General features: G+C 28.4%; 1 protein-coding gene across 1 annotated transcript in view; it reads right to left on the reverse strand.

The window, feature by feature from the left end:
- The window catches only part of LOC107446398 (protein tyrosine phosphatase domain-containing protein 1-like), a 100,923-nt gene extending 76,482 nt beyond the window's left edge, over positions 1–24,441 (reverse strand). The window contains exon 1 of the mRNA XM_071184465.2: positions 24,165–24,441. The gene's annotated coding sequence lies outside the window, so the exon portion shown is untranslated. The remainder of the gene's footprint in view (positions 1–24,164) is intronic.
- Positions 24,442–24,922: the final 481 nt, after the last annotated feature.

The raw sequence follows: 24,922 nt of genomic DNA on the forward strand, positions 1-24,922 counted from the left end.
TTTGTTGCTATATATTTCTCATAAGAAAGCGTATCCCCGCTAAACTGCTTCCGTACCACTGGGGGTACGCGTACCACACTTTGGGAAGCACTGTTTTAGAGTGTTCACAACTGCACTTTACGGTAAAAAGCTTAACTACAAGTTAGATAGATCAGTTAGCGTTTACTTTAATTATTTTTCATTGGGTACCTGCAAATGACGTTATCGTAGATAAATCGTCGCATTTGTCGGTTCTGAAGATAATCCAGAGAAAATCGCTTGATAGTGTTAAATATTTTTAACCGCTTTTCTCACTAAACTTTTGAGTCCATATTTTTATGTTGCACCTTACCCCTCTCTATATTTAGATTTCTACAATTAAAACCCTGTTTCCAAGCTAAGCAATTTGAAAATTTAAAATATAAGAATTGAAAAAAAAAATTGAAGCAGCAAAAATTTGAGAACTTATTGACTTTGTGCTTTTTTCTGATCTGTAGAATAAAAAATATTTTGGCACAGACATTTTAATTTTAATATGAAAAAATTTCAATTTGAAATTTTTAATTTTTCAGGGGAAAAAATAGTTTTATTTCACTTTACTTTTAGATAGAAATGTGTTTACCAAATTTAAAGATGGTATTCCTATCGAATCAAAAGTAAAAACTATTTTCCATTAATTAAACAGTGACAAATCCTGCAGTAAAAACACATAATGCGCTATTTAAAGAAAAATTTTGATGAAAAAATGGTATATTCATTTTACTACGTGATTTATGTCAATGTTTAACGAGAAAATATTTTTTGTTTTATGGTCTCATTGAAATACCTTCTTTAGATTTGGCACAGGTATTACTGACACGTAGTTAAATATATCAGTTTCCAAAAAATTACACAAATTTCGATTTAGAAATAAAAGAGTTAAATTTCATTTTTTTAAAATTATTACTACTTATATTAATTGAGCCACGATACCTATTTCACAAGATGACAATAAATGAACAAAAGCGAAAATTAAAATACAAAACAAAGTGGCATTAATTTAGTTCCCTAAATCAATTAGTTATCAAACCATACAGCTATTTAAAAACAGGAAAAAAAATTAATGTTAAAATTTTTAAGATAAAAAAAAAACCCATAAAAACCAAGTATGTTTAAAAATAATACAAAAAATTTTTTTCCTACATGAATGCTGAGCAACAAATTAATATTATGATCCTTGAGAAACATATAGTGGATTAAAGAAATCATATAACATAAGGAATATAATTGGATTTATAGTAAATAAAATTAGTTTATTAGATTTAAGAGCAGAAATCACGAACAAAATTTTTATCTTGATCATTTTCAGTGTTACAGGGTTCCTCAGCCGATCGCTTATAGTTGTGACTCTAGATCATTTTTAATTTATGGTTGATACACTGTATCCAATCAATACCTCCTAGAAAAGAGAAGGCCTCAGCACGGGTTGGAAGGACTCTTTAGTAGTCCAAACGTAATGACACCTTTCATAAATAACCACCACTGAGCAGCGTTGTAGCCCGAACGTAGTCACATCTTTCTTACTTTTTTCATCCACTGGGCACTTTATGTTCGTTTCGTCGAACTACTATATTGATCCGTGCGGAGGCCTTCTCTCGTCTAAGGGGTGTTGATCCAATCCCCCATGAGTTTCTATTTTAATTGCTGTGGAATATAGAGAACTTGGTAATGTCCGAGTGAAAAAGTGGCTATTTTATCCGTCAGCACCATTCAACAGAAAAGTAATTCTTAGCATATTGGCAAAGCAAAAGTTGTAACTTTTCTAATCAATTTTTAAAAATGTTGGTGTTTGCAAATTCTGTTTTTCATTCATCTTCAAATAGCATCATGTCTCTTTGCCGCTAGTTTCATGTGGTTTCTGAGAAACGGCAAGAATAGTCAAAAATGTGGAGCTTCGGTTTTTTTCCCCCTTATTCCAATGTTATAATATTTGATTTTTTTAAAAACTTAAGGCTGCAGTGGACTCCTAAAATCGTGAAAATCACTCGAAAAATCGATTTTCTAATTTTGACCACTTTATATTAGTTAAATGATATAAGAAAGCATATTAATTATTAAAATCATAAGAATTTGTAAGACATTTGACAATATAAGAATTATTTTTCTTTTTTATTTCAAAAACTTGTTATTGTGAGAGTTTTGTGTAGTGTTTCTCAAAACAAAAATTTTGCATCGAACTGGAAATTGAAATAGTTCCGTGCGCTATAATTTTAATGACTATAAACTTTTTTGACACGTTCTCTAGATCAATAAAGAAAACTTGTAGAGAAAAAGTTTCGAAATAAGGTGCTATAACATATTTTATAGTCATTTCAATGTTCCAAAACGTTCATAGAGGGATGAATTTAATTTTTTCTTTTTTTTTTCTTTTTGTCGAAACTTGCTTTTATTGAAGTTATACTTCTTCCTACAAGGTTGCGTTAAACGTTTAACGCTACATTTTTATTGGCCGGGAAATCACGTGGTAGGATCCAGTTTTTCCTCATTCATTTCCATATTGTTTTGGTTCTCACTAGCATAAAAAATAATAAAAGTATTGTTTTTCTATAAATATTTTTTTTAATTTGTTTTGATGCACATATAATTTAATAGGGTAGTATTTTTTATTTTCAAATTTAGTGGATAACAATTGTAAAAAATGAGTGAAAACAATACCACGGACAATGCGACGGATTTAAGGTTATGTCAAGGTACGTCTCTTGTGAATATCAATTGATTGTTAGGTTTTCTCTTCTGAAATTACATTATGACACATTCACATACATTATTAATACAAATACATTTTCCAGGGCGAGACGATGAGGCAACCAAAAGCACTTCCACTGGTTCAAGTGGTCCACGAGGGAAAAATGCACAATATTACCGTGATTACAGAGCACGGAAGCGAGCGGAGCAGGAAAAAGAGTCGTTGAATAGAACTAGTGATCCTTCTACGACTGCTGATTCTTCTACAATTAACGTTGTGAAATTTAAAAATAGTGCGCGGAGGAACTCCAAGCACTATTTTTTTTCTTTTTTTTTTTTTTTTTTTGCTTGCTTTGCGAAACTTGCTGTATGAAAATTAGTAGAAAAATGTGTAAATATTTTGAAGAGAAATTTAAATAGAGTTGAAATTAACAAATAATCTTTAAATTTAAGGAAAAATTTAGCACAAGGAGCTTATTTGAACTTCAAAATAAATCGACAACTTTCTTGAAAAAATTTAAATTTTTCATTTTATAGCATGAATTGTGCATCAAATTATTTTTTTTTGTGTTCTCTCTCTAAATATAAACAATCCTTACATGCTACAGCAATGTAACATTATTTTTTAAGAAAAACTTAGTATAAGTCCACTGTAACCTTAATAGTTATCACAAATTTACTAGCATATTTGAGGTCAAGTATTAAGATTGGCTGTTGCGTGAAAATACGGTCATTAGAAAAAAAAAGTTCATGGTGATACCTTTTTTTCCTCACATTTTCACAATGATATATCTATATATATATTTCTCTTACACGGCGACAAAAAAAAGCCTCATTTCAACTCCCCGAATGGCAACGCTAGAAAATCGACCAATCATTGCCGTTAAAAATGTCGCATGCCAAATCTAGCTGTGGTGGCTCAACATATAGCGCTTTTAAAAACGGAAACTAAAATAACAATTCAGCTGCGGCAATCTTATACTATTAAGCTAGGCAGAAGTGAGTAGTCTTTGTCTATAGATCTCTATTTTAGTATTTTGTCGAAAGCGCTTTTTTTCACGAATTTATATATTACGAATTTATTTGACGACTTTTGATTTATATCACGAATTTATTTGTTTTATTATTGTTATTAGTTATTCATTGAAAAAATGAGTCTCAGTCAACGAGTCTTTACTTGAATTCAAATTTATTTTAATGACTTAGTATTTACTAAAAAGATGCAATTTTTTTAAAAAAAAAAGTTTTTACATGGATTTGAATGATTGTTTTGAATTCTTAGAATTTTGTGTATGTGCAATGTACTTAAGTTAGTAGCGAGCGCAGCAAACCATATAAGATTGCGTGGCAATTTTCGGGGGTTGGCGAGCGTTAGCGAGCAGGAGGTGCAGCCCACTAGTACTAAAAATAACTTCACTTCATAAAATTTTAAAAAAAGCCAATGAATAAACATTTTTAATATAAAAATGATGACGTATACAAAAAATAATTAATTCAGCTATTTGATATGTCAGCTATTTTAAATTATAGCTGACATTTTAATCTTCATTTAAAATTCGCTTAATACTCAATTCAGTTTGAATCCATCAATATATCTGAATAATAGACATTGCATGTAGAACAAGTCACGCAAACTATTGTCATTTTCTTCACATAGCATCGATTTCAATTCACACAAAAACTGTCCAATCGATAAAAATTTAAATCGTTTTCATTCTCACCGCTTTTCAATAAACTTCAATTCAGATAAACTCTCGATTCAGATACTGTAAATGAGATTACCTCTCGGCTTAATATTTACAGCCGTGTTATTGACCAGTTATTCCAAACGCAGATTTCGCCAAAATAATAAGTGGACGATGCCAAAAAATTTCTTTTTACTTGATTACTTGGTGGTCACTGATCTCTGGTTTTTCGTGCATTATTCCATTTCGTAGGCCGATCTTCTCTACTTGTTAATAATTTATCTCTTATTATACCGCGAAATGCAGCGGAAATTTCAAAGCGGAAATGAGTAGGAAGTAATGATATGCTTTTTCTTTGATGCATGCTAAAAGAGGGATTTTTTTTTATTGAAAAAGTTAGGGAGGGGGAATTTGCCTTATGTGTTGTCAGGTTTTGTAATTAATCATTAAATAAAAAGGAAAATTCGCCAAAGTAACAAATATTGGTAGTCTAATAACTGTTTATTTTTGACAAGAAAAATTTCTGTGCAATTAATGGGGTGGAAGTACTACAAAGAACCTAAAAGCGTAAATTAATAATTCTAATTAAAGTAATACAGACATTCAAAAATTAAGCAGTGCGTTATGTTAATAGCCTTTCATCTAGCTGCTTCTGGAATGCATTTTTTGTTCTAAATAAATAGGTTTCTTTTAAACTGAGCTCTTAATGCAAACATTAAAAACACTTTTAATTAAATTATGATTAAAATTCAATAAACAAATATCGTAATTTTCTATTTGAGAATTAGATTTTAAGCTTGTTGGATTTGAATTAAGTAAAATGAAACCTTTCGAAAGTCAATTAAAAAAAAAATTTAATTTAGTAAGCAAATATTGTAATTTTCTATTTGGAAATCGGATTATAAGCTTGTTGGATTTGAATTAAGTGAAATGATACCTTTTGAAAACCAATTTAAAGTTATTTTTGAAGTTTAATAATTATAGTAATTTTCTATTTGGGAATCAGATTTTTAGTTTTTATGATTTGAATTAAGTGAAATGAAACCTTTTAAAAATGAATTTAAAGTTATTTTTAAAATTTAATAAATAAATATCGCAATTTTATATTCGGGAATCAGATTTTAAGTTTGTTTGATTTAAATTAAGTGAAATGCACCTTTTTAAAATCAATTACATAAATTGAAAAAGTAAAATCATGACTTTAAAAATGATTTTATTTCATTTACGTTACATAAAACAGTTTCACTGTCAAATCTCCTTTGTTTCTAACAATTTGTGTTATTTAACATGAAAAGCACTGAAAAGGAGTTAAAAGGAATTATATGATTTATCGTTGATGCACTTTAAAAAAGGGATTTTTTTATTTAAAATGCTAGTAAAAAGGAACTTGTGCTGAGTTGTGCAGTCAAATACTGCAGTCATTAACCTTTTAACGGGCCCTTTATTTCTAGTAAAGGTAAATTAAAGTATTTTTGGAATTGAAATTGTTTTAAGAACAGTTATTGATATAAAAAAAACACAACTCATTTAGTTTATAAAAATGCCTTTTTTTGGTGGTAAATATATTTAACATGACCTATTAGGAACTTACTGACTTTCATTTTTCTTTATTTATAAAATAAATTCCTTAAATGCTACAAACTTCAAAAGGAATTATGTATTTTATAATTTTTATACGTTTTTTAAAAGTGACAAATGGTTACCAATTTTATTCAAACTCACTTCAAGAATGCTGAAGTTATTTAAAAATGGAAACCTAAATTAAAAGTGGTAAAACGTGGTGGTAAGTATACTTACCACGGCCTTCAAAAGGGTTAAAAAGGGAGAAATTGCTAAAGTAACAAACACTGGCATTCTTGTAACTGGTTATTTTAAACAAAAAAAGTATCTGAGTAATTAACAGATAAAAATGCATTTTATTCGAGTATTTGTGTACATAAATCAAGAATATAAAAAAATTAATAATTTATTATTATTAAAATATTGTTAAATTAATTCGGTTAGTTATTAGAAAATTAAATTCAGGCAATAGGTTACGTTGTCGTATATTGTAATTAATCATTAAATAAAAATAGGAAAACTCAAACACTCGTACTCCTAACTGTTTATTTTTGACAAAAATAACAATTAGGCGAGTAATTCAAAAATAAGAATGCCTTTAACGTGAATATTTTTGTACAAAAATTAAGTTCACAAGTAAATGAAATGAGTTAATTAGAATAAGAAATGAATAACATAGAAATAGGTTTTCTTTCAGAGGTATGACTCCAATATGTTTAGCAAATTTTCCATTGCAATTAAATGTTTGCCCAGTCTAATAAACATTTCACAGCAAGTTGTTAATTTGCATGTCAAATTCGAAAATTGAAAAAAATAATTTAAAAAAAATCAAACTAAATCTTTGTTTATGAACCAGTTTCTAATCCGGAACTGAATTTTAAGTGAAATTATATCTTTTGATAACCAATTTCATGAATTAAAATTCCCGTAAAATATGTTTTTTTAAATCGAATATATCAAATTTGCTACCAAAGCTTTTGACAAACTAATAGCACGAAATTTAGCGGAACTGAATTGGAAATAGTTATACGCATATTTCTTTAAACTATGAATGAATAGTATAATTTAAATCATACGTGACTATTTTATAAACTGTATTTATAAGTCTATTAAAATATTAAAAAATGTTAAGTGACAATTGTGAAAAATTAAACTTTAACAATTACACCAAATTTTCATTATAAAAACCAAACTTTCGATAAACTTCTTGAGACCTAGGTTAAGATTTTTTGTAATGTGAAATATAGTTCAAAAAGTGTTCGTTTAACATGCATGTGAATTTACAGCATTAAGATCATTTGTGGAATTATGTTAATTTAACTTAAACTAAATAATTTTATATAAAATTGCAGCAATTTACAATTATGACAATATAAGAGAAATAGAGGCACACAAACTCTTAACTTTTATTATTACTGAGATAACTTTTTATTTTAGAATTTTGCTATTTTCGCAATTATACTCAATTAAACAATACTTTGCGAAACCTAATGTGCAAAATGTTTTGACCTTCAACACCAAAAAATAAAAATTTTCTTAGACATTACTCTAAATAGACTGATTAATTGCTCTAATCTTTGTCATCTTTCATTAAAAGAAAGAAATATTTTTTTTATTTATTTTTAGATTTTTAATATTCAGAATTCTAATATTTTTCCAAATTCTTATATTTAACATTTTTTTACATTTCTTTACAAAATTTAAATATTCGTATTTCAATATTTTTTCTGAGTTTCAATATACTAAAACTTTTCCAAAACTTTTTTAAAAATTTTAATATTCAGAATTCTAATATTTTATTTCAAAATTCTAGTATTTAATACATCTTAACAGATTTTTTTCTTTCAAAATTTTAGTAATCAAAATTCTATATTTTTCATATTTCTAATATCTGAAATATTTTCTTAGAATTATTTTTCTAGCATCCAGAATTTGATATTTTTAAATTCTAATATCTAATATTTCTTTTAAGAATTTCAATCTTATTTTCAGAATGATAATAACTAATATTCTTTTGGAGAATTTCAATTTTATTTTCAGAATTCTAATAACTAATATTCTTTTGGAGAATTTCAATTTTATTTTCAGAATTCTAATATCTAATATTCTTTTGGAGAATTTCAACTTTATTTTCAGAATTCTAATTTTTTTTTTAATTTCCTCTAAGCTTTTAAGAATGTTATGAAAAATATTTATATTAGTAACTAAAACTTTTTATGAAATAATTTTAAAAAATTGAATAAATGAACTTTTTTTTCTTTTCAAATTGAGTGGGAAGCCTATAAATATATCATTCTGGAACACTTCACGCAATAAGACGAAAACAATAAACAAACAATTTGAGTTTGAGGGACATCTTGTTTTCTTCCATTTACTGTCTTGTTTACAATTGATCAATAAGGGTTTCTATGGGAATTTCGTTAATAAACAGTGGTTAAACTCCAAGCTCGTACAACAATTAGGAACTCAATCGAAATATCAACAAAATTGTGCCAAATACAATTTTACAGAATATGTTTTTTTTCTTTTTTTTTTTTTATGCATCGTAACTTTTATGTTATGAATGAGGTTATTAACTATCACAGAACTGAATGCTAGATGTTCATTTTCTTTCGTGAACTAATTTCTTAAAAACTGGACCGAAATTCTAATAGTAGAATTATCTGTAAATTGATTCTGATTGATTGAGAATAGATTTGTAGTGCTGACAAAGCCTTTTTTTTTTGGCAGGCTATGAATAAGTAGAGCTAAATATATGCCTTTTTTAAACTCCTCTATTACGATAATTTTTATTGTATTCTCACGTATCATCATGAGTATCCTGTCTTACAATAAATACCGAATACATAATAATTATCAGTAAAAATACCAATAACAAGTTATAATTACAGACAATGGAAAAACCGAACACTAAAATGCTTAAATTCCTTCAGGCAACGATAATTATCAAAAGAGATAAAGTCGTAAGCATTCGATAATTATCAAATACAATAACATGGGCATTATCGATTACGATAAATATCAAATACAACATTATCATGATCATAATCTGTAGCAATTATCGAATACGATATTATCGTTGTTATCAATAGATTTCGTTAAAACGAAGACAATATTGTCAAGCAAAACATTATGCAGCTTAGTTAACATGAAAAATACCACGGTACATCATGAAATATTGTTGTTTCCTAAAAATTATTTCATAATACGTCAAAATATGTCGAAATATGTCATAAACTCCAACTTCGTAATCCTCCTCCACATAAACCTCTTGCAGGGAGGGGATAAGACAATTTTCCATGCTATTTTAAGTAATTTCTAAAACTAAATAGTATTCAAAATTTTAAGAATATGAAAATATTTCAGAATATTATGAAACTTTCAATACTTCTTTAATTCTTTAATACACCGAATCTTTAATATACCGCAACAATACACCTTATTCTACACAATGACAGGCAAATTGAATTGATTATAGTGTTGAATGGCACAAATTTAAAAAAAAAAAGACATGCTGCGACAAACATGCTGCGTTTTTAAAAATAAGTGAAAGGTTAAGATCCATACAACAAATTTATTTTACTAAAATACATAAAATTGTTAAAACGATATTTAACACGCAAATACATTCGAAAATATACAGAATAAAATCAGATAGTGTTAATATGTTAAGTGTTAAGATGTTATCAGATAGTGTTAAGCGTTAATATGTTAAAATGACATAAAACAGTTTCAAATGGTACGTAGGATACAAAGTGAATAAAATTAAATAAAAACAATGTAATAATATAATAAAACTATAATAATAAAATGAAGAGCGTGCGTCTCTCTTGCAACCATTTGATTTAGCGTCCTGAAATTGGAACACAAGGTGCAAGAGGCAATTTTAGACCTTGATCATAAAAATCATTCAAAATTCTCAGTAAGATCATTCGGGAGAGTACATTTGAAAAGTGAAATTTTTTCATTGATTGAGGACTTGCCATTGATATAAATTAAACTGCAGGCAATGCTGCTTTATCAAATATTTTAAACACAACATCAGTGATGTTTATAAATTTATAGCTCTAATAAGTTAAAAATGGAGTTCATCGTGCTTTTAATGTTTAATTGTTTTTTACTCTTAATGTCTGGCAAAATCAATGATCAGCGTAACGCGTATTCTGAAACTAAATGCTTAATATTAGAGGGGTATCTGTGTGTTGCTTGCACAGAAAGTATCCAGTTAGACTTTCTCCCAATTTTTCTATTTATTCATTATTATTTTTTCGATTAACATTCCTAGCTATTTTATATTCTAGTAATTTATTTCGATCGGAGGTGTGTGCCTTAGTTGCACAAGAACTCCGTTGCTACAACGCAACACCCCTCGCCCTTGCACAGAAAGTAACTTTAGCAGCAGCTGAATAAGACATGTCTGGATGTGGAGTAAAGGCCCCAGCACGGGTTACCATAAACAAGAAATTTTTAAATTATTAAAAAATTATTAAATAATAATTTATTTAATTGTTATTTTTCCACATTTAAAAAAAAATATTCAAAGAATTATAAAAAATGGTATTTAAGCAGTTAGTTTCGAGATTGGCTGTTAATTAAATGTTTTGATCTAATATAGTTAAAAAATCAGAATTTTATCCGCGCCAACAAGTCTCATAGCCAATGAGAATCAAGCTCACGTTCATCAAAAGCTGAAAGCTAAATCATGTAATAAGGTTTACGCATTCATATTTTTATTTTCTATTGCCTAGCTGGCCTAGTACAGGTGCCTAATAATCTTAGTAACAGGTGTGTGGTGAATACCATATGGAGTCACTTATTTCCTTGCATTTGGGTTTATACTTTAGTCGAAACGTTATATAATAATATCATGACCGGTCAATATCATGATCGGCTGTTCGGGGGTTCGAATTCCAGCCTTCACACAACAATACTCCTTTCAATATATGAGGCATTCCCAGTGTCTTGCACTCCTCAATTGGTGACATTTGGACCATCGGAATATGAACCCAACTATTTGTATTTATGGCTGAACCACAGACCAGCTTGACATTAAAAAAAGTATAACTTTCCATCCCTCACAATAGATGGCACCACAACATAAAGTAATACGTCATATTCCTCGGTTTACCTAACTACAATCTCTATATTATCTCACAAAAAGCGCTATATAACCCACCTCCAATGTATCTATCTACAATGTCCAATTTAAATTTTTCGGTTTTGAAATCTCGCTAGCAGTAAATGGTTACAGAACCGTAAAAGTAAATAAAAATTTCTTGTAAAATTTACGGATAATTGGATGGACAGACTGCTGGTTATTTCATCGCTATTTTAGAAGGAAAATTCGCACTATTTATAAATTTTACCATTTGTAAATTTTTGAGAGTAAACACAAGAAGCACTAATGTTGTAGAACTATTTTCTCTGGTACGTTCGTTCATTTAATCATTTACCATCGAGTTTGCAGTTATTATCAATGCAACATTTATGAATTGGGTTATTTATAAGCACAGTGTTCGTGGCCAATTCTATACAGTAGTTTAAACTTTGAAATACAAGACACATTCCCTCAAAAATGATTTAAAAGAATTATATTTGTAAGATAATATGCTAAATCAATTTTTTTTTATAAAAAATCTTAGTCCCAAAAATATTTCAACTTTACACTGCTAGAAAGAAATGGCTCTATAATGGTTTCAGCACAAAAAATATCAAGAAAACAAGCATAAAAATGTCATCTAAAATAGAAGAAAGTGAGAGAAAAGGCCTTGTAGGAGAAGTTAAAAGCAGAACTCATTGCTTTGTTTGCTATAGTATAAAGCGTCTGCAGTAATGATTTATGTTCTTAAATAATGAATAAAGAAATATTCAAATTGTCAATCAATAAGAGCTCATCGCGTTTAATCAACTGATGGTCGTCTCAAATGTCACATCAAAATATGTTATTGAATTTTTTTCTTACTTTTTAATGTAGGACAAAATAACAAGAAATTCATTTGATTTCGCGTGACCGTGTCTTACATAGAAAAAAATAACTGTAATAATAGTTAATCTTCATATTTAAATTGTTTCCGTTGCCATCAACAGAAGCTCTTCTTTAAAATTATTGTTACTTACCATCGATACTTCTAAGCATGATTGTTAGCCTCGACACCAAGTCACTGACGACTTTATTTAGGTAACTCATGGAAATAACTTTTGTTTGAACATGGTAAATTAATAGAAAATTAACCAAGGTATATTAAGAAATAAAGGTATCTAAACTGTTTGATTCAGCGTTTTTTTATTTCCTTAAATACTTTATGTAGTTCGTTCACCAGAAGTTGACACTTGGCTTCACCTTCTTGTACGAAGAGTGCATTTACGCTTAAAATTGAGACAACCCTTAATGCGCGCCAAACGCAAACAGTGAATTCTTTTTCAGTCACTTAATTCGCTTTATTACCTGCTATTATACCTTTCCTTACTCTAGATAATTAAATACATTGCAACAAAATGTCTCAAAAAAGCCAAACTATTCATTCAAAAGAGAGAAATATCATCAAATTTAAGAAATATTTAATGTTTAAAAAATGCACATAAGGATTGCGAAAAAAATATTTTTGTCATAAGATCGCCAAATAGCAACCTTGTTTAGAATTTTTCAAATTCTTTTTCAAAAAATAGCGAAATAGTATAGTCGGATTAAATGGGATGAAGGCGGAGCCAAGTGCCAACTCCTGTTGAACGAACTATAATTGTGTTCAAGTTGAAATAATAACCCTCATTAACATATCCTTTTTTAAAATATGTGAAAACTAAAAAGCAGGAATAAAAAAGAAAACTTGATTTACTAAATTTCACTATTTTAGGAAAAGGAGTATATTAAAACCAAATTTTGTGATTATGGAAATAACTATTAAATTATCATAATCAAATTTAATTAATACAATTAAATTAACAAATAGCATACTAAACATATACACAACATACATATATGCTAACATATATACTAAACATATCTACATAACATATAACATATATACTAAGTTAACATATAACATATATACTAAATTAACATATAACATATATACTAAAATAACGTATAAACATATATACTAAACATATATGTTGCCACAATCCGTATATTTAAATCACAACTTGACTTCATGGTCAATATAATAGAAAATATTAAAATAAATTTTCTAAACAGCTTAAAATTGCATTCTAGTTTGAATATTATAATTAATTTCCAATAAATTCGAAATATTATTCTAAAATATGCGAATACTTCAAAGAAATAGTTTGGAAAGAAAAATAAATTCATTGAATTTGTTTAGAAACTAAAATCATTATTTTAAGTAAAAGACTATAGTTAATGTGTGTGGGTGGCGTATCTAGAGCTTTATCACTCATATAATGAACCTGACATTATTAACTTTACTAAACGACAAAGAATTAAATGGGCAGGCCTCGTTATCAGAATGGACGAAGACCATAACACAAAGAGTTTTCAATGCCAGATCAGTTGGCACACGAAAAAGAGACAGGCCGAATTTGAGATGGATAGAGGGCCTAGAAAAAGACCTTTTGGTCTTAAATACAAAAAACTGGAAAACACTAGGAGGAAAAAGGTTAGCCTGGAAAAAATCTTCTTGAGATGGCCAAGTCCCACCCTGGGCTGCCGAGCTATTGATAATTATGATGATCATAGTTAAACCGAATTTTATAATTGTTTAAAAAACTATTAAAGCAATAAAATTACGAGAGTAATTCTTTTTGATACTTTAATTAAAATTCTATAATAATTCTTTTTGATACTTTAATTAAAATTCTATAATAATTCTTTGTGTGAATTTAATTGAAATTAAGTTTAAAATCATAAATTGCAGTACATAGTTTTTTGAAAGAGTTCTTTGGTGGCGAAGTTAAGCTTGTTATTAGTGGTCGTAAACCCGAAAAATTGGGTCGGCTGTTCAACGATGATTATAAAATAAAATAAGATGAAAGCTCGAGGAAGGGGCAAATTTTAGGTTTTCATACTGTGCCTAAACTATGAATTTTAAAGCTTTTTTCAACTTCTTAGTTATTATTTCTACATTAAGTTTTTTTAAGGCATGGGAACTGGCCTATAAATTACGATATAACAATATTAAAACCTTTTAAACTTTACACGAGCCCCGGAAACACAACTGACACGAATCATCTGATTGAAACTTTGACACGAACTATAATAAACTAAATTCAGCTTCTTCGTCAACGGTTACTAATAAAATTATCAAAACTGTAATCTATGCAATTATACTCTTGTTAATGAAGTCATGCGTTTTTTAAGTTGATGCTAATGTGATTTTTAAACATTCTATCATTTTCAAGAAAATACCCTTTTTTTTAAAAAAAAAATAAGCTTCACTATTGTCCTAATTTATATTAACTTAAAAATCCTATCTGACAACTAAAAGTTGCCTTTTTCTTATAGTTTTTATCTTGATTTTTTAATCTTGGTATACTTGGCAAAAAAATTAAACTTTCATATATCCTATTAATAATTGAATTAAATTTTAATAATGACGAGCAAATCAATGTTAAAAATTTATTATCTTTCATCAAGTACTCCATACATTATTTGCTTTTCCTGTTAAATTTGAAGAAAAAAGAAACAGTTTTATAAAATTCATATCGCTCAGAATTAATTAAAGAAATCTATCATTTATAATTATCTATTAAAATATAATTTATTCATTAGGTTTCTGCTTCACAACTATGCTGTAACTTTAAGAATGAATGTACAGATAAGAAATTTAATAGCTTTGTATGAATTTTCTTAACTTATAAAAGGCCTTAATCATCATTCTAACAGCTTTCACTTGGCTAATTAATATTTATATTTATATCCTAATATTTACTCATTAATTAAATTTCAGTGTCATTAAATATCAACTATTGTTAGGCATCAAGGAAGTTTTGGGTAAAACGTCAAAAATCCATTTTGCTTAAAATATATATGTTTAACACTTACGGTATTAACTATTTATAACCTTTTCATAAGCATATCATAAACTTATTTTAAATATTAAAAGAAAAATTGTAATACACCTGTAAAGCTAATGTTAATTTAGTATGAATCGATACCAAATAATTGCATATTAAAGCTAATAAAGCCATTGCCATTTTTATTTCAAAAATGTATCCTTTAAAACTGCCTAATACTAACTCACAATAATTAAGAATAATATGTATTTTTGCAATTAATGTCTAAGAATAATATGCATATCATTTATCATACCACCATATTTTTGATTATTTCATCTAATCCAATACCAATTAAAAATGTATTAAAATTTATACAAATTAATAAAGGAAATTTTATTAATAAAATTTGCTTATTTTTCTAAATTTAGTTAACCCTTAAGTGACATCGTGTTGCATATACAACAAACTCTTAACCCCTTCTTTTTCGTTCCCGTGATATTGACGGGCTGGAGTGTTCAGTAGTAACGCGCTAATAAGAAAAAAACTAATTCATTTCTTTTGCCCGGAAAACATTTTATTTCGCATTTTACACACCAGATAGCAGTACCAGGGTAATTTAAGGTAATTGTAGATAGTTTATTTTAAACGAGATTTCAGCACTAATCAAATACGTAATACAAATACAAAAGCCAAAAAAATAGGCACTTTCATGACCGTTTTCTTGAAAATTTACCGATCATTAAGGGGTTAAAGCATTTACAATTGGATCTATATTTAACGAAGTCGTTTAAACCCGATAAAAAGTTTGTTATGTGGAAAATTCGTTAAATAGAAAATCTCCATTTGAAACACTTAAACAACACAAAACAGGTTTTAAATTCTTAAACACACGTAATTAAATTAGCAATTGAATACACCTTTACTTGTAAATTATTATCTACCATCGAATTGTTTCAAATGTTTTTTACATTTTATCATATGAAAGTTTGGTGATGATTTCTTCATTATTTCCGTCTTCCTCACTATTTATTGCTGCATTGTTTTTATTTTTCACACTGTCCCAAAATATTCGATTCAGTTAATGTTTCTGCGGTTGCAGCTTCAGAATCAATGAAAAGAACATCATTAATCAGTACATCATCATTAATTTCGCTGTTCTCTCTTAGCTGTACCCACATTTTTTTTTTCAAGTTTTTCTAAAGCAGTGACTCCCAAAGGGGTCTATATCAACCCTCAGGGGTCGACAACAACCTGCAAAGGGACCATGTCAAGTGAAAAAAAAAATTGGGGGTCCATGAAATGAAAATGGGGGTCAACGATAGTGGATCTCACGATAGCAGGTCGTGACTTTTAATTTTGGCATTTCATGAATGGAATAATCAACATTAACTGATAGCACCTACTTACTTACATTATAATATAAATGCATATATCTATCTACATAATTTATAAAAGTAGCTATGAAGTAAAAATTTTATTAAAATTTAAGTTATTAGGATTAATTTTTGATGCATGAAACTGAATTGTTATAAACTAGCAGTCGCGCCTGCAGCTCCGCCCAAGTACGTTTTTATGTTCTCTGCGTGTAAGGTTTCATTTTGTAACAAAAAATTATATTCCGCGCTAAATTGTAGCCTAGCCTGTGTCAACTCTTTAGCTAGGCTAGACGTCTAACTTTATTTGCGCACAAGATCACTGAGATTTGTTGCTTAGTTTTTACGTGAAAACGCAATAAACAGGACAACAATACGGTTTTGTATACAAACTTATTTCTGCAATTACAATATTAGTGGTGGAGTACGGGTTTCATAGTGCACTATTTTATTCCATCTACATGTTAATTAAATTAAATTAGTAATTAAATTAGTTTGAGTTTAATTAATAAACGTTTAAAATTAACATGTTATTTTCTCTTAAGTTTTTCACTCTACACTTCACTAAAGTTAGAAATTTAAATCTTTTACAGTGAGTAGCACTACACCAGCTGTCATTTACAAAAAATCAATATGAGGTATGCAGGGGGTCTACCCAAGACCGAAAAACATGGCAAGGGGTCTACGAGTCAAAAAAATTCAGGAACCAATGATTTAGACAATTATTGCAATCCTGCAACAATGCTCTTAAAGCATATTGCTCAACTTTTTTCTACTACATGGCGATATTGACGTTATTTTGGAATTTAAGTTTAATTTGCTGCTCACAAAATTGAACACGTTTGTCAGGAATATTATTCAAATTGAAATGAATGAATTGAATTGAATAAATTTCATTGAATTGAAAGGTTTGAAAATTTGAATCTTTATGCCATTTTTCACAATGTTGCAGAAATTCATCAATCAATGCTTTGTCATTTTACATAATGCATGCTTTTAATATACTTTTTTTGTTTTTTATGCGCTTGAAATGATGTATTCTAATCTATAAGCAATTTTTTTTTTCAAATCTGAGCTGTTGAGATTTAAGACTTTAATTCTAACTGTAGTCACTAGAGCAATAATTAATGATAGTGTATATGCTAAAGTCAAAGACATAAGTTAAAAACTTGAAACTGTTAAAATTACTCAATGTTTTTTTCCAAATTAAATGCGTTAAAGCTTATTTATATGTATTTTTATAAGTACAGTATACTCTCGATAAATCAAAAATCACACTACCCTAAAAAAATTTCGAGACAGCGAGTTTTCGAGATAACAAGTTCAGAACAAAATGTTTTAAAAAGTAGAAAAAAAATATTCAGAAATCTGATTCTAAAAAGTAGAGTCACGAAATATAAGAATAACTACTAATAAATATATTGTTGTTGTTTCTAATGTCACTTCCCACACTAGCAAGCCTGCTTGGTGAAACCGAGCAAATTTAAGGCAGAGGGTGTGTTTCTTGTTTTTCAGTGGCGCCATCTATGACCAAGAATACGTCTTCAGCCACACACACGTCACAGCCCGTTTATAGGACGGACCCATTCATACATCCATTCATTCATCCACAGATCGTAATTTTGACCTGAATCAGAGAACGATCGATCACTAATCCAGTACCCCCAGAGGTATTGATTTGTCATGGGAACATGGAGGACCTTGCGACTCGACAGATTTAACGTGCATCAGTCACCATTTACTACACGGAGAGTCTTCGGCCGGCGGTGTTCGAACCCACGAAATCTCGGACATAGGCCCAGCGCCCTACCGACCAGGCTATCCCGGCCAATAAATATGTATGTAATGATAGCTGACTATAAGTCTAACTTCATCAATGATATTTTTATTTTTAAAAGTTAGACAAGATTAATTAAGCATTAAAAAATAAATAGTTTACATTAAACTTAAATTGTTTTTTTCTTTTTTTTCCAGAAAAAAAATTCATTATTTATTTCGAAAAAAAAATTTCCATAACAAGGTTTTGTGAAGAAACTCTTCGACATAGGCATTCAAATTAACATTAGGTAGATATATAATACGCAGGAGAAAAATATTCTTTCGACAAAACAAGACTTTCGAGATATCGAAGTTTAAGATATTGAGAGTATACTGTATAATAATAGTATACATTAAGCATACATAATTTCAACGATTCAAAATTAAACATGGCTGCTTAATAGTCATAAAAATTGAGGTAAAAAATAATGTACATTTTATTGAGAAAAATAAAAATGAATAAAAATTGGATTATGTGTAAATTAAATCTGTTTTCCTTCTCTAGAAACTTAACCCTTTCGCGCCGATTGTCACAAATACGTGACAGCATAAAACCGTATCAATCAGGGTAAGAATATAAAACTGGTAATCAAAGTATTTCTTTAGCAGTTTATTTGTGGGCGGAGTTATAATTGTTTGATTTATTTAATTCACCATTACTTTGTTCAAAATAAAACTATTTAGTTATACTTTGAATTAACATTGATTATATAAATGATTAAACTAACAATAATTAACGTAAAAGCAAAGTATGTCTGTCAAATTAGCAACGACTACATTTAACTTACCGTTTTTTATTTAATTACAACTTGATTCTGATTTTGTACGAATGCTTTTCTGAATTATCCGTCCCCAAGGGGTTAATACTGCTAATTTCAAGCATCCCAAAAGGCGTTTCGTGGAAAAGTCACAGAGGTTCGAAGATTTTTTTTTTTAATGGTATTGATTTTTGAAATTGTAATACTACTCATATCTATCCTTCAGTCCTAACATAATTTATTTTTATGAAATCATTGCTTAAATAATTTCATAAAAATAAATTACGTTAGGATTTGAAATCAGTACCAATAGAACTCTCACCAGCACACTAACAAGACTCCGGACTGGACACTTTAGGGGGATTCATGGTGACGGAACAAGGACCTCTGCAAAAATTGCCCAGACATAGAACTAACCCCCATACATCTTTTCAACTGTCCCGCTATACTCGCGCAATTGCAGCAAATAAGTGACAATCCGCGGGCTGACTTATATGAAGAGAATTACCTTCAAATTGCAAATGTTGTATATAAGACCTTTGATCAAATTTGAAATTATTTTCTGTTCATAACACGACACTAACCAACGTTAGGATTTAATGTTCGGATAATGTTAAATTGTGCTAGTATATATTGTATAGTTTAAAATGGTGCAAAAAAATGCATATCTTACAATTCAAAAAAAAAATTTTTTTTTGGACCAAAATTAAATAAAATAGTAAAAAAAATTTTATTTTTATAAGTAATTACTTTTGATAAGTGAGTGTTATAGTTGTGAACAAAAATTTTTTGATTTCTTTAAAAATTTCTCGAGGTATTCCGAAGTACGTAAAAAGTGAAACTATTAAGATCTCCGCTCTTTCGACTAAACTATTGGGATCATAATCTCCAAATTGCTATTTGGATTTCTGTCTATCAAATTAAGGGTTATCCATGTAAAAATAGCAATTAATATTTTTTATGATAGTTTATTTTTTAATTTTATAACAGTCGAGAACTTTTTAAGTTATAACGTATAAAATTCTTACATTATTTAAATTACGTAATTTAAACGATGCAACGATGTAATAATAATAACGATGTAACAATGTAGAAACGATTTAAACCACGTAATTTAAATGATGTAATAAACTTGTTGGTAAAATGTCAAAAGAGTCGTATTTTTAAATTATAATTTCTAAGAATTATTAAACCTTTTTAGTTTAAAGTTTGTATTTTGTCCTTTAAAACTACATAATTTTAAAATGGTGCAAAAATATGTATATCTTACAATTTTAAAAAAAAAAATTTGACCAAAATTAAATGAAATGTTAAAAAATTATTATTTTTGCGAGTAATTGCTTTTGATAAGTAAGTTTTAACGCCATGAGCAAAAACGGTTAGGTTAGTTTAAGAATTTCTCAAAATATTGCAAAATACGTAAGAAGTGAAACTAATATTAACTAACACGAAGTTTTGCCCGCTTTTCTGACTAAACTATTGGGATCATAGTCTCCAAATTGCAGCAACCCCCTAGATCCTAAAAAATCCATATCCGTATTTTTATTCAGAAAAAGTAAGTTTTTGCTTCTGATTTTGCAACTTAAAATGAAGACTGTAGTAATTAATTAGCAAATTTTGATTTCACCCTTTTGAACCACTAGGATTGGCACTTTTAGAAATGATATTGACTTTTGAGACTTGTAAATATTCATATTCAAACATGAATCCTAACATAATCCATTTTTATGAAATTACTTAAGTAAAATGCCAAAAATTAGAAGCGAAATTTTAGAAGAACCAACATTATAATAAAAAAATTACAAAAAAATATTTGCATTTATACAAAATCGCTTCAATATCAAACATCGAATTTTTGAATTCAAAATAAAATGACCAAATTCATGATCAGTTAAAACAGTTTTATTTTTCACATATCATATTCAGCTTATTTTATTTATTTTCAAATTATATACACACCAAAAGCATTTAAGAACTAGACTAGCAGTATGTGAAATCAACTGTCCGAAAACCTAATTTTAAAAACTTTAATCAATAAATAAACTTTACGTTCTTCAAGTTAAATATTTCCACAAAAAAAAATTCGTTGACCTTTCTTTGGTTAATACAATTTTTATTTTTATTTTATAACCGTAGATGAACAGCCGACCCAATTTTCAGTTTACGACTACTAATGTTCAACTCCGTAGCCTTGTAAATTTGAACCCAATCCAGAAGACAAGGGAACCCCTGGGTCAAATATTGGGGAATATATGCTTTCGTTCAGGACCTTTTGATGGAACTAACCCGCATTTGCGTTACATAGAGAGGAAGACTACGAGAACCTCCCACGGTTAATCTGACGGCAAGGGGAATAACCCATGATACATCTACCACTGAGGATATTTTACGTCAGCACTGTGGTTCGGAATTCGTATCATCCAGCCATCGCTGAGATTCGAACCCCGTTCACCTCATTGGAAGACGAACACTCTATCCCCTGGACCACCAAGGCTCGGTTAGTATAATTACAGAGGCTGAAAAACTTCATCAATTTGGGGTTGCGTACATCTTTACATGCACTGAATTTTCGGCTTCGTGTAATAATACTAAGAACGTGCATTTGAATAGAAAATCTAAAATATAATGAAAATTTAATGTCATCTTATCGGCTTTCTCTTTATTCAACTCGCAACGAATTAAGCATTAATTTAAAGCTCATTGAAAAATTTGTAGTTAATACCACAATTCCACTGAGAAAATACCCTTCACATTTTAATCATTTTATTTTAAAAAGGATTTCAAAGATTATTTTAATTTGCACACATTATTCTTGTTTTATCTTTATTAATACACTAATCTACCTATATATATCTATAATCTAACTAGTCTATTTAATTTGTATCTAATCTATAATCTATCTATATACAACTAATCATTATTTAATTTCAAACATGTAGATATTTTATTACTTAATTCCGAAATTGTAACTGAACAACTTTTCTTCACGTTTACGGAATTTCTGAGCCTAATAATGATCTAAAGTAAAAATGAAAATATCAATTTCAACTTTCAACAAACAAAAGATTTTTAATTTCAAGCAAGGAAAAAATTTTTGCATTGTGTCGAAATAGTATCTAAGCAAGTAATTTTCACCTTTACTAAATTTTTAATACTCATTGAAAATATATATCCTAAAGAAAAGTCTGAATTAAAATTTGAACCTGCATAAATTATTCTTGTTTTAAATTTATTCATCTTATGGCAATATTTATTCTCCGGCATTGAGTTTTTTTTTTTTATTATTATTAGTCAGGATGGAAATTGCAACTAATCAGACTATTTAAACATTTATTGAATTACTGAAATCTAATAATAATGCATATTTGCAGAAATTTGGTTAATTCCTTTTTTCAAGATTTCATTCATATTTTATCTTTTTTTTATCTCATCCACAAATTAAACGCAGTTTAACCCCAAGCATTAAACATTGCAAAATTTCAATTTTCATCCTTAAATTCATTCAAAAATTTCAATTCAATGCAAACAATTTTCATATTCGTTGAATTTTCTAATTTTTTGAATGTGAAATACGAAAATAATGAAAATGTGCCTACATTAGTCATTATTAGACAGGTTGTTAATTGCCTCACTATAAATTAAACACAGCATAGAGTAAATAACGATTGACACGCTCAATTACAAAATTGCAATTACCAAACTTTGTAGCAGACCAAAAAAATAAAGGATATTTTTTAGAAAAATCAGGACATTTTTGGAACAGTATACATATACCATACTACTTATAAAAAAAATGCAAACGACAAAATAAAAAGTATAATTTTCTCTACTTAATTTTAATCGAAGTACTTAATTTTCTTCTTAATCTACTTAATTTTACCGCAAACGAATAACAAAATATACTATTTGTATTTTCAAAACTACTTTGCTTGGAACAGAAAGTAACAGTGTCCGGTAAAATTTAATCAATAAAAAACTTAAAGTAGTTTTAAGTAAATATATGTAAATGTTTCAGATTACTGTTGCAATGAAGAAGAAAAATAATAACCTGTACCAATTAGTTATCATTCCCTCATAACAGTGAACAGTTTTGTAAAATTTTAGATGATGATCTCTCATTTCATCATTTGAAAATTCTATGATTACTGTATTGTTGATTGGAATAGATTCTTTTTGAAATTGCATAAAAAGGACGAATCAATAATTGTGAAACTGCGGAAAGCCATCCGACAAGATTTTATACTGTATTTGCTGAAAATAGTAAATAAGCATATGTGCCCTGAATTAATCATCATAAAATTTTTATTAACCAAAATTATTACTCGATTTCTCTTTTTATGGAATGTCTGAATTTCCGCTAAAGTTGAAACAATGGATTCTGTATGTTAGGCTCTAAGCGTGAACCAAGTTTATAATCAAGAGACTGTTCCTAAGTTGAAATTATTAAATTTTGCAACTTCTACAAGCAATAGTAATTAAAATAAAAATAATAATGGATCAAAAATTCAAAATTTTAGGATTCTTCAATCCATTTTTCAAACATACATATTCCTATTCGCAGAAAACGAAATGTTCTGAACCCACAAAAAATCAGAAATATCGGGTTAATCAAATCAACTCTTAAAAAATGGCAAATAAAAGCAAAATATTTTTAACAGAAAAATCTGGAACATCGGGGCAGCTACTAAACTTGAATTGCATAAAACTTTTGTTTCTTGGAATTTTCGCCTTTAAATAAAAGTTAAAATAAATGTTTTCATGCATATGAAATGTGGACGTACTCAATCTGTTGAACTGTGACGATTTAAAACACAATTATTAACACAAATTTTTAACACAAGGTGAACAATTTAAAAACGTGATTTAACAAAATTTTTCACATTTACTGGATTTTTGATATAAGAAAAAAATATGAATTTGAATGTAAAAGACAAAATAATAAAAATTCAAATATGCTTGATTTTTAATCATGTGACAACATTTTTAACACCATGATTTAACAAGTAGTAAACTCAAAGCAAAATTAAAATTTAAAAAAATCTTTTTTTATCGTTACTGAATGTTTGACACTTTATAATATGATAATAAAAACAAATTTTGTATGCAAAGAAATAAAATTAAAATATGCAGACATTAGTTTTGGTTTTTATTTCTCACTACAGAATAAACAATGTTCAACTGCAAGCATCAAATCTTGTGCTCAACTCAAAATTACACTTAAAAGAAAACTCTTCGCATTTACTCTTTTATGGAATTAAATAATGATATTAATTAAGGTAGAAATTTGAAATTATTAAAATATTAAATGTACTTACATAACTTCTGTTTATTCCATGCAATTTTAATACCAATTAAAACACCATTATTTCCAGTCGAGTGCAAATAATCCAATCTATATAAATCTCTCCAACACAAAAAAAGAACACATATAAATCAAATAACTCGTAAAAAAATCTTCCGCCGAGGCGAACAATCAACCACTAATCAATCAAAGATGTTCGATGCAAAAGCACGAAGAACACGAAAATTATCGTCTGCAGAAGAAAGTTTACTTCTTTACTCCACTCGGTAAGAGAGTCGTTGCCAGATTGCATGTCACTAATATGCTTAATATTCATAGCTTCACAAAGGGACACGTACACAATGAACTAACTGCGTAACTATGGTGACGAAATTGTATACGTTAGAGCATTGAAGGGAAGGGAACTTTGTTAAAAGGACATACAGTGCAATGAAATGTAGCTTTGACGACATGTGGAATTTTTTGCAGCGATTTAGGATTAGGAACTTGTGGAATTCCGTGAGACAGATCGAAGACGGAAGAGATTTTCGTGATGGTGACGCTTCTCCTCCGTAACGTTCGTTCTAAGCGTGTATAGAGCCAATTATGTTTCTTTTTTCGGTAGAATTGTTTTTGTAACTTTTTAATATTAGATTATCAGAAGTGCGTGAGAAAATAGGGTTGAACAGTCCAAAGTATAACGTTTTATCACTCACTTTAAAGGTACTTTGGTTTTGATATCTATCAATTTTTGTAGGCGATAGTTTTTACAGGAAAATAAATTCAGAGCAT

The sequence above is a fragment of the Parasteatoda tepidariorum genome, chromosome 10 (genome assembly GCF_982258835.1).
Source record: "Parasteatoda tepidariorum strain Cologne lab strain chromosome 10, Ptep-v5.0, whole genome shotgun sequence".
NCBI classification, from domain to species: domain Eukaryota; kingdom Metazoa; phylum Arthropoda; class Arachnida; order Araneae; family Theridiidae; genus Parasteatoda; species Parasteatoda tepidariorum.